The sequence below is a fragment of the Prinia subflava genome, chromosome 10, assembly GCF_021018805.1.
Source record: "Prinia subflava isolate CZ2003 ecotype Zambia chromosome 10, Cam_Psub_1.2, whole genome shotgun sequence".
In the NCBI taxonomy this organism is placed as follows: Eukaryota; Metazoa; Chordata; class Aves; order Passeriformes; family Cisticolidae; genus Prinia; species Prinia subflava.
The window spans coordinates 15,895,713-15,907,531 of NC_086256.1; positions in this window are offsets into that span (position 1 = coordinate 15,895,713).

The following is an 11,819-nucleotide window of genomic DNA, read 5'->3' on the forward strand; positions in this document are numbered from 1 at the left end:
ACCAGTGTGGAGGCCGTGTAAGCCACTAAAGAACATTGCCACTGGGGACAGCTCTCCTGCCTGCAGCACAAAGATAAATCAAGCTAACACTAAGTCCAAGATTTTGGTTTTTCAAGTAGTTTTTGGCTGCAGACCTGCCTTTCACATTTATGATCCTCCTATACATATCAATGTTCAGTCAGACTGACTGTTCTCTTCTTAAAAGTTGGAGGAGTGGATTCATTTTTGAGAACTTGTATACCCCTATCAATGATCAAAAGAATATGATCATTCCCCCATGCAGAGAGCTGATAGATGCAGTGCCATGCTTTCCCCATGCAATCAATTGCTAGCTAATTTGACAAGAACTCAGCAACCATTCTGTAGTTCAGTTCACATTAAGGCTTTTATGTTTAAGGAGCGAAAGTCCTGTTGTTTGACACTTAAATTGCATGTGTTCAGCAGAAGACAATGAGTATGTCTTATTGATTATTATTTTGTATGACATTAATGCATAAATTGAGAAGATGCCTCATTAAAATGATAAAATCCTCAATCTGAAGTGTCAATTATCAACAGTTTAATGTTTGGTTTTTTTCTTTGTGTTTCCATTTGAGCCACCCACAAAAGTCAGATTTCGCATACTTTCTGGTACCAATTCAGAGACAGAAAACTTTAAAACTGAAGACTGATTTTACTAATGAGGCTTAAAGGCCACTGATTTCAGCAAAGTTTGGCTCAGACTTATTGAGAGTTATTCTCCATAACCTTGACTTACACTGTGATTATCCTCTTCAGGTTCATTTTCTTCCCCTTATGCCAGAGAACATCTCCTCCTTGAGAGATGGGCAAGCATTGTTCCCCAATGATGTTGTGACTTGCCACAGTGCCTTGCAGCCTGCACCACACCTCAGTTAGCCTTTGTGGAAGACTAGACAGAACTGAGCTAATTTTTAAGCCTCACCATCAATGCATTAATTGTTATGAACTGAGTGGAGAAAAAAATTTATAAAAATGACTATTACTTCCTAGTTTTCTGTCTGATTACAAGTATTTATGAGGTGATGAAATATGAAGAAAATAAAGATAAGATTTCAATTTCACAGTTAAGTATAAAAACAATGCTGTAAAAAGGTTTCAAGCACCTTTCAGTTAAAGGAATTCTGTGCATATTTTTAACAGCATGGCCCTATTTATGATATTTACGTTGCAACAAATCTGTATAGGGTCCATACAACTCAGACCTCCCAGACATGCCAGGTTGCTGGAGAACAGACTGACCTCTCACAACTTGACCTTGTAGTAGAAGGTGCCTCCTTGGGTGCTATTGCTGGGATAAGTCAATTTGAACAGATATGGTAAGGCAGGCTGAAAGATGGGAATTATCAGTCAAGATTGCTCTGCCAACAGGCACAGATCACTGTACGATAGCAGGCTGAAGGTTGTACTATTCCCTGAAGGCACTTTGGTAAATAAGGAGGTTATGGGTATGTTACTGTCAAGCATGAAGAAATTTTTGTTGATATATTCTCAGAAACTAATTTTTTTTTCTTTAATAACCTGCAGGGCTACTCTTCAGCAGAATTACCAGTCAACTCTGACAGCCTAGGCTACAATAAGCTGAATCACACTCCAGGTCTTTAAACATTTGGTTTGCTTTTTGTTACTAGTTTGATTTAAATGTGCTTAGGAAAGTGCAATACAGACAAAGTAAAACTGAATCTTTTCAGCTAATCAGAAGAGAGAAGTCATCAGAGAAAGACTACACCTGTTTAAAGATGCAAATTGATGGTGGAGTTGCATATCAAAACAAGACTACTGTTCATTTTTTAAAAGGTGCAAATTGCTAATCTTCAGCCTTTCTTAATACCTTATTAAGAGTTTTTATTAGTGAAATTTAACACACCACTAAACAAAAAAATATGAAATACGGTACAGTGAGGATAGCCTTCTTTGGTCTTATATATCTGAAATGCAGTGATCTTGGTTACCAATGCTTGCTACTTTTTCACTGCAGAAGAATCAAAATTAAAAATTGCCCTTCCTACACCTACAGAATAAAGGATTGTGTTTTCCCATCTCAATATGCACAAACAGGAAGCACAGCACCACAAAGGGACTTACAGAGCAGAACCTGTCCTTGCCAAGAACTGGTCCAGGAAGTGTTACCCTCAGAGGGAAGCAGACCACCGAGTCAGGGCATTCTGTGTACTTGGATGCAAAGTGTCATTTTCAGTTAAAGCATTCAGGAGTCTGGTAAGGATATCAGAACACAGGAAAGCCTTATAGCTGGCCCAGAAAATTAAAACCCTGGATGGAAGATCAGCTTCTGATATAATACCTCCCATCTTAGTCAGACTAACTTAGTTTAATTTGATGAGTATTAATTAGAAATTACCTGTCTGCTTACTAGTGATCAGCTGAAAAAGGAACCTCCACAGAATTCTCTTTCTTGTGTCTTACTGTGAGACATCAGACAAGGCACTGGCTTTCCTGCAGTGCTGAGCAGCCTGACTCCTTCCTCCTCTAAAAAAGCAGATCCTGCAATTCAACAGCAAAATGATGTGCTGCCTTAAGAAATTTCAGCTCCCCAAAACTCCATCACACCCAGAGCTGGAATCTGTTGTTCTGTGATTTTTTTAATTATTTTTTTAAGCTACAAACTCCCCAGATTCTTGTGCAGCTCCTTTCCATTTCATGTCTCACCTGCTTGACTAGAGGCAGAAGTAGGGATTAGCATTGCTTTCACATCCTCCAATTCTCCTCACATCTCAGAGCAGTGATGTTTTTTTCTCTACCAGACAGCTCAGAACCTGACCTGGAGCCAGCTGGACCAGGCTACAGCTCTGCTCTCCAGGGGCCTGACAGTTCATTCAAAATCATCCTGAAACTGCCCACAGACTTCAGTGGCCTTTAATGCCCACACCATGTGGGGCAAGTAGCCAGAGTGACTGTGACCCCAAGGCCCTGCTTTAGGCACCAGATACTCAAGAATTCTGTTGGTTGTTTAATTTGATCTAAATCACCCCAAACCATCGCATTTTGATAAAACTGGTGCTGGAGACATTCATTTTGCTCTGCATGTCAGGCAGGGCAAGACAGAGTGGAAAACTAAATCAAGCCACAAAATGTTAATCACCCCCAAAATAAGACACTCAAAGGACATCAGTTTTTCAATCACCTCCTTTGGAGAGGTGGTGAAACTTAGAGGTGTAGGAGATAGATATTGCTCATGTACACTTTGTATGGTCTCAGAAACACAGAGCTGAAAACTCTGAGCATGTGTTAGAAGCATTGCTCAGATTCTGATTTGACTGTACCTCTTCCAGATGTTCGAAAACCTTCTTCTCTATCCTGCATCAAAAAACTATAAACACAGGCCCACCCTATACTGCACTGAAGCTGGGAAAGGCAGCCTCTGAACCTCAGAGGAGTGGAATGCAGGCAGTGGTCTGTCCAGTTGTTCCTTCAGTCTAAACTAAAAGGTCCCTGCCTCTCAGTCAATCCTCCTGCTGTCCCTTTGGCCAGTCTCCTGCCTAGACTGGGTAATGTCATTCTGAAAATTAACTTTATAATGAATCAGCCACAGAAAAATGTAAATTTAACCTCTGACCCTACACAACCACCTCCACAGGGATATGAGAAGGTCCTGGTTTTATGAAGCAAAAATCTCAGATTGCATTGGTAAAAATACATTCTTTAATGACAGAAATTTGCAATGGTGCACTGACCAAAAAATGAAATGAAATAAAATAAATAAATGGTTTTCACTGGGTTGTAAAACTGGTGGAAATGCAAAATTTCCTAGCTTTGTGTATAGATGAGATGTCAAGATGATTTGAAATACTTCTTAGACATGAGAGCAAAAAAGGATGAATAAATAACATACAACATATGTGGAATATAAACCAACACTGCAATCTGCCTCGTTTTTTCACAGAAAAGAAATACATAAACATGAACATGCCAAGGATAAGACACAATACTAAGCTACTGCAGTAATACGTCCTTAGGTATGTGGGTAGGTAGAATGGATGGATCCAGAATAAACACATATACACCTTATTTATTACCTGTCTCTATCCATATGTTATTTCCCACTGTCCTCAGCAGATTCTTTGTGTGTACAAAGTTCAGGTAAAATGCTGAATGTTATGAATGCATAAGCCAGTGTGAGATTCATCAAATTTTAAAAGACCAAGCTATCACCCCAAAGCTTCCTCATTCTTTACTTGCCCTTTTTTCCTCAAAAACACAAGTTGAATTTTGTTTTGGTGGACCAAGGAAACTATGTCATCCCATGACTCCTTAGTCAATTTTCAAGTCCATTCAATTTTGTCTTCTAGAGGACAAATTGACTAGAGTGGGGCTATTATTGTCCTGCTTGCTATAGCCTATAGGGAATTGTTTTGTATAGTTGTTTGTACCTGACTTTTTAGGTGTCAATTTTCTGACAGCCAGTACATGTATAAGCACATGCTTTGCCTCTCACTCCAATAAAGTGATCACCATGAAGGGAACTGGACAGGTAAGAAAACAACATATTCTGTGTCTATCAATCATCAGCATGGTTTGAACAGTTACACACATATATAGAAAAATGAGCATTGTCAGCAACCATCATGAAACCACCACCAGTAACTGCTGCAGCCCATCCTTGCTAGATGTCAGACCTTATGAAGATAATTGCAGTACACCAAGTAGATAAAACCCACACCCCAACTGTGTGGTGTTTATGTTGCAACATCAGTCTGCAGGTTCTCTTGACACAGCTTCTGAGTGAAGTGACCCATATTGAACAAGCCATGACCACATAAGTCTCCAATACGGAGCAAATATCAAGCCCTGAGTTTCTCCTTGTGACTCCTTCACAGATGAAAACTAGTCCAGGCACATCTATGTGTCAATTGTATCTCACCTGTGCAGTGCAAAGAAATTAAGTCCAACTTTTTCTACATTGTTGAGTCAGGAGTGCTTATGTTTGCACAGTCAAATGACAATCCAACTTTTGCCTTCTTATAAATAATGGCTTCTCTGTTTGGATAACTAACATATTCTGCTGCACCATGGGATGTTACTTACCTTGGGATCTGTCTGTAACTCATCATGGCTGCCAATGTCAGCTGGTCCACTTGGGGGATATGGACAGCTGGAGGTGTGCGAAGATTCATTTTTCTGAGAAGAGTTTAAGCACTCTTAGAGCAATTGAAGATGACTTGAAGACACAGCTCACCACCTGAACTGAATAAATGGTGAATGGAGTATTAGTTGCATACTCACAATCCCTACAATTATGGAGGTCTTATCAACATCCTCTTAAGGAAAGTGATTCAAATTAACAAGTGTGATCAAATTAACCTGGCCACCAGCTACATGGTCACCTGCAAAACATCTTATTAAATGGCTAAAATCACTGTTTGGCGAAAGTCACTCCAACTACATAGAAAATTTTTTATTGTCTCCTATGGGTCACAAACTCAATATGCAACTGGAAAATTTTGTTCTGTTTATGTGGTTGTCAGATTCTTATTATATGCCAAATTATAATAGGCAACTGTCATTTTGCCCAGGGTTCAGAAAATACTTTTGACTATATATTCACTGTTTTTTCTTCATCAGAGGAAGAAGGATTCAGATAAATGTAAATTAAGACATAGAGGCTTTAAAAGCAGCAAAGGCTCACCGGCAGCTTCTGCCACTGTGTCACTATCTGCATGCTTTGTAGTCAGTTGTTTTTCGTTGCTCATTCTGCCTGCCTAGGCCAGTGGAAGTCTTTGCTCTGTCTGTCAAGAGTAATCCCAATATTAGGAGACTTCAGGCAAAGGACTGAACATGGTCTGGCACTCCCTGTGGCTGTTTGTTTGATGCTGATTTCACAGCCATCGAATGAGCCCTTAACCTTGTCACTCGTAGCTCCTTTTTGGCAGAATGTCAGGTAACAAAATTGGCCTTGAGAAAATGCCAGACTTTGCCAGTTCCTCTTCTACAGAAGATCCAGTTGTTTTGTCAGCAGTTACTCAACCCTTGATATTCCCAGGTCATTTTCACTAAGATCAGAAGCAGAATGCACTGTCCCACACTCCATTTCACTAGTGATAAACTACTCAAAGTTTCTAGGATAAGAACTACATCAGCTGTAGGATTTAAAATATAATCCCACTAATTCTCCAAACATGTATTGTGTACTATAAAAAAACCAATAAATAAGCAATTTACTTCTATCTTAGACGATAATGATACAAGTAGGTGGAACTAGTTGCACTCAGACAAGGAAAGGAATAGTGACTGGTTCTAAGCCACAAAAATTGGGAAAAATATATTTCTAGGCAAATCCACAGTGGAGAGAAAAATGGTGAACTTTGTTACATGAAAAGCACTTACACATGTTTTTATTAATGCTGGGTTTTTTTTTTCCTATGTTCAGATTAGTTAATATATCTGTTAACTGTCTGACTGAATGCCTAAGTCATCTCCATATCAAACCCTTAAGGTACTTATCAGACATAGGTTAATATTTTTGATCTCATGGGCTTTGAGATAGTTCTAGATTTTCAGTAAGTCACAGTAAAAGAAGATGGATTTTTCTCTTGTTTAATTTTGGGGACAAAGCAATTTATTAGAAGTACCTGTTGACAAGCTGGAATTGAAGAGCTAATGCCATGACTATAGATTTTCTCTCACTGGTCATGTATTTGTTCAATATAGTCTCCATTTTTTCCCCACATAGTTTGGTATATGTATCTATGTATGATACACAGATACATATTTTTTAGCTGGTAGAGCAGGAGGAAAGGAAACTCCCTCTAGTTTCTCTTGAAACTCTGCAGAGTGCTGTTTCAAATCAAAAGTCCTTATTTATTACTAAAGTTCCTTCATAGATTTATTATGTTAGCAATCCATCTTCATGTTTATAGTTACACTAAGACAAATAAATCCATGCACAGTAGCCTTCAGGGTGTTTATTGTGCTATTCAGTAACATGTAACAAGAACTGCATGTGAGAGTCACCATTTGGGGAGTTTTACCAGCCTGTCTCTGAGGCCAACACAAAAAGAAAAGGATGCTAGTTTCAGACAGGAACAAATTACTGGGACCATGTTTCTGAACACATTGGTGTCCAGCAAAATCTGCTAACCAAGATGGTTCTAAAGGATTTATCTCCTGTCTGGGACCTTCTGTTCCCAGTGGTATAAATCATCAAACATTATGTGGTCAGATGAAAAGTCTGACCCTCAGCACTCCTCTGTGAGCAAACCAAAAGAGCAAGTGCACTTGATGAAGGTTTGTCACAAGGGAACCTGCTGGTTCCTCCTTTCCTTCAACATCCATAGGGGTGATACCTTGCTCTTGCTCTGTAACTGTGCATGAATGAAGGTTTCTCCACCTTTAGTGACATCCCCTTTAGCCTGGAGATGGAGCAGGCAACAGCAAGGATAAGAAAACACCCAAATTGGCACCAGGGTTTAAGTAGTAACTTCAGCTCACCTGAGCATTGCTAAAATCATACAAGGGCAAGACGAGAACTCCATGTGACCCAACATTGATAGACACCTAGCTCCTAAGACTGAACATTTAAACCAGCAAACCTCCAGAACCTGTTCACACCTCCTTGCAGGGCTTCACAGCTGCATTCCACTTGCACGTGTCCCAAGGAAGACTCACAGGTCAATCTTTGCAACACTGAACCTTTGAGCAGTGCAAATAGTAGAAAGCTGCTCAATATTTAGATGTCTGAGTCCTCCCCTCCAGCCCTCCAACTCACTTGGAGTAAACAGGAAGGTTTTCAAAATGTGCAGCTCTTGATTCACAGGTTGGAAGTGGGGTCAGGACCCAGTGGGGCTATCACAATCTAAGATAAAGTAGAGCAGCATGTAAAAGTCACTGTCATTCTGTAGTGAAATCAGTACATTCCTTCAGAAACCTAGTAAGCAAAATATAGACCATGACAGGAAGTTCAGAGGACTGCAATGGAGCACCCAATGCTGTGCCTTTGATCTCCCACAGCAGTGCAAGAGGGAGAGCAGTTTGCATAGAGTGATCTCTATCACACTGCAAGCACAATTTCTTTTTCACTGGCTGGAAGCTTAGGTAGCTAGACAATCTCCAGGATGCTTCTGAATCATTCTAAAATCAAAAGTTAGAATAAACTTGGGCAACTTCAGGCAAATTCAGGAGGCAAAAGGAAATGGAAATCTTCTCCAGTCTGCTCAGACAGCCAAAGCCACACTACAGCTTGACAAAGTGACGCATCTTCCAAGCACAGTCACGTGTGTAAGATTCTTCTCATTTATGTTACTTTGTCACAACGACTTTGGCTGAGGAGTCCTTTTCAGCCCTGCAGCCCCTTCAGACATATTTGCTGAAAACAATCATAGCAAAATGTGAATGTTAGCCCTGTAGCTGTACATCATTATACAGATGTGAAGACAAATACAAGACGGTTTTAGAAGAAAACTGAAGTGAAAAAGGTAAATGTGTTGTGACCTTAGATCATTTGCCACTGCTTTCTGAAGTAATCTTAACTGAATTCTTCTTTCCAGCTTCTTGATTCTTGTTTTATTAAAAGTTGCACATGGCTCACAGCTCCTTCCTTCCTGGGCAGACCACTGGACGCAGCCCTTCGTGCCCAGCCTCTCATGCTCCCCTCACTGCAGAGTGTGTGCCTTCCCGAGCGCTGCATCCTGGCCTGCAAGCATCACGGAGAAACAGGGACTAACAAGACAAATTTCCACCTGGCAAAAAAAGGTTTTTCTCCCATTGGATTCACAGCATTAAGTTGCTCACTGGAATTTCAGAACTAAAACCATTACTATAAGACATCAAAAGCCTTTTGTATCAGTTTAGTAAAATAATATAATCACCTCTTGTCCAGGTACAGGGAGGAACTGCAGTACCACAAGATCTGTTGAGCTGTGTGGTCCCCTCCTGCCTTTATTTTTTCTGGAAAGAAAACCAGCTGAGATATCACAAAGAAAATAACCTACCTCTGGAGCTGCTATTGATACTGCACTGCATCTTAAATGTTTCTCTGCCAGAAAATTCCTCTGACTTTTGCTAAGAATAGCCAGCAGAAAGCTGGCAGAGAGTATCATCATTATTTAATGACTGTAAAACAACAGTCTGTTATAGGTATGCTTAAGCTTTGCAAACCATCAAGAAAGACTGGAATTTGACAATACATTGCAGGTAAATGGCTACTAAGCACCTGAGTGCATTTTATTCCACAGAGAGGCTGAAAGTCAAGGAAAGATACAAAGCAAAGTCTCCTTCCATAACACAGTTTAGGTATGGTTGCAAAGGGCACATGCATTTCAGCTCTGGTTGAGATTTGTGTTAAAATGGCCTCCCAAGGGTATTTCTCTTTGGTTTTACCTTCTTAGGTTTTTGTAGTATATCAAATTCCTCTTCAATGAACAGAAGGAAAAAGAAGACATCAAACTATCCTCCAGGTGAGAACACTTCATCACATTAATGATCAGTTTAACTCAGCTGTGCTTCCTGAAGCTTCAGTTCTAGAGGGAGGTAATCTTTGTGGAGATAACATCATCTTTGACATAGCTGTGATATTTCTGTGGTGGATACTATTACGCACAAGGCAATCCAAGTACTTTAAATACCTTTGAATTTGTAGGTATTTGTTGCTAGGGAATGTGCTCTGGGAGGCACCAGTGGGAAGAACAGCTTGCAAGCTCAGCACAGCACAGGCAGCAGTGGGACTCACAGAGCTCACCAGCACTGCATCAGTCCTGCATAACTACAGATTTTGGCAGCTTTTTGGGGTCCAGGGTTTAAAAGCAACAATCTTCTGTCATTTTAAAACATAAACTGGAGACTGCAGATAGAATTCAACTTCATGAAGTGGATCAGCTTTAAAAAGTGGCATCATAAACCAATATAGTACAGCTCCATGTTTATTGAGTCTCAGTGGTTTACAAATAAAATCTGTTTATAAGCTTTTAAAAAACATCCTCCTGTAGCCAGAGCAAATCCAGCTTAGAACCTGCAAATCAGGCTGAGCTTCAGCACACACAGTAGAAGTTAACAGTCCAGTTGTTGGCCTCCCATCTACCCGCATAACATTTAAATAAGCACAAAAATACGGGAGGTATAAGCAAGGACCGTCACTAGATTTGCAATTTAAACAAATATCCTATTCATACAAACAACACTGTGATTACCAGAATAAAACCCTGATTACTCTCTTGTAGTCTTATTGGTTCTGTAGCAGGAATAAATAATAGCAAAACCTTAACTGCCACTAAAGTAAGCAAATAGGATTGCAATGCAGGAAAGAGGTCCACAGAGTAAGTGTGTGCTGCTTTGATCTACTGCTTTCAGAAAGACAACACACGTTAAATTCAACTCCTAAGTGGAAAAAGGTCAGCAAGCAGAATTTCCACAATAAAAGCTCTGTGGTTGCAGGTGTTCAGTTACATACATCATCTCCTCCCCTGAAGATGAATACCAGGATTTGTGATCAACTTGACACAAAGGATTGTACTGCTCACAGCAGGATTTATTTACATTTACTCTGAGAAGGATGCTCTCTCCCTCCCTCTCTCCCTCTCTGAAATATGGCCAGCAATATAGTAGTACCTGCACACTCTTGCCATTTGATCACATTTTCAGTAGCACATTTTACTTCCAGGATAAACTAGGATATTCTCCCACTTCTGCATAGTATTTCTTGACTAAAATATTCACCACCCTGCCTTTCTCTTGATACCAGAAAACTCAAGTTCAAGTTCCTGCACTCTAAGTCTTAGGATCTAAACGTCCTTGTGAACCATCTGCTGAGTCCAGGGATCTATTTAGATTTTCTGCCTGAAAGTCCACCCTGGATCTGAAAAGGCATTTGCAAAAAAGTTTGGTTCATGCATTTCCTCAACAAAAATTTTATATATATGTATAAATCAAGTTGAAGTCACTGTTTATCCTATCTTTAACAGTGCAAAAGGAGGTCAAGATTTTACCTCCAGATAGACTGTATTTTACTATCCCTTTCTCCTGCTTCCATTACTTCCAATTCAATATAAACTTAGTATCCAAGGCAACTCCCCAACTAAAAAGCATGCAAGCAAGGCTCAGAAGGTGTTTTTTTTCCAAGTGACTGCTGAGCCCACTGGAGCAGTTGGTGGCCTATCTCACATCCTGGCATGTTCTTACAAACTGCAAATGTGAGGATCCAGCTCCCACTCACCCTGTGTCTCTTTGCAGGGCGTTTCTGCCACACAAGGTTTTGCTCCAGGATTTCTGGATGGAACTAGAGGCTTCTTTTAAACTTCCCTGGCCCTACTGTGCCCTGACTGCTGCGTTGCCCAAAAACAAACCCTGTGCCCAAGGAAGCTGATTTATAGGCCAGCAATCTTCCATGATATTACTGGAGGAAGAAACAGTTGCTACCAAGGCCAAAAAAAGAGGGTCTGCCATCCTCTCTTCGCCCCTGAGCAGCCAAGCTCTCTGCTGGGCTGGACTACTGCCGGGCCCTGGCAAAGCTGCAGGGCAGGGTAAGGCAGAGACAGCTGACAGCCACTTCTTTCCTTCACGGATTTTGGCAACTTTCTCACAGCTGGCTTATGCCGCCAACATTACCCGTCAATGAGTTTATGAGCTCAAAATAAAATGAGTGCTTTTGAAACCTCCTTCTCTTCTGCCACCTTGTTAACTCCCTTCCAGAGCTGCCATGCAGTTACACCAGAGACACCTCCTTGCACCCAGCCACTGCACAAGAAAAGTGGCCAAATGCAAGTGCCCTTCAGACAGCCTGCAACAACCCTCCCCAATTACTCCATCTAAAATTGCCTGTCTTGCAGGGAAGGGAGCTGAATAAAATCTCCTAC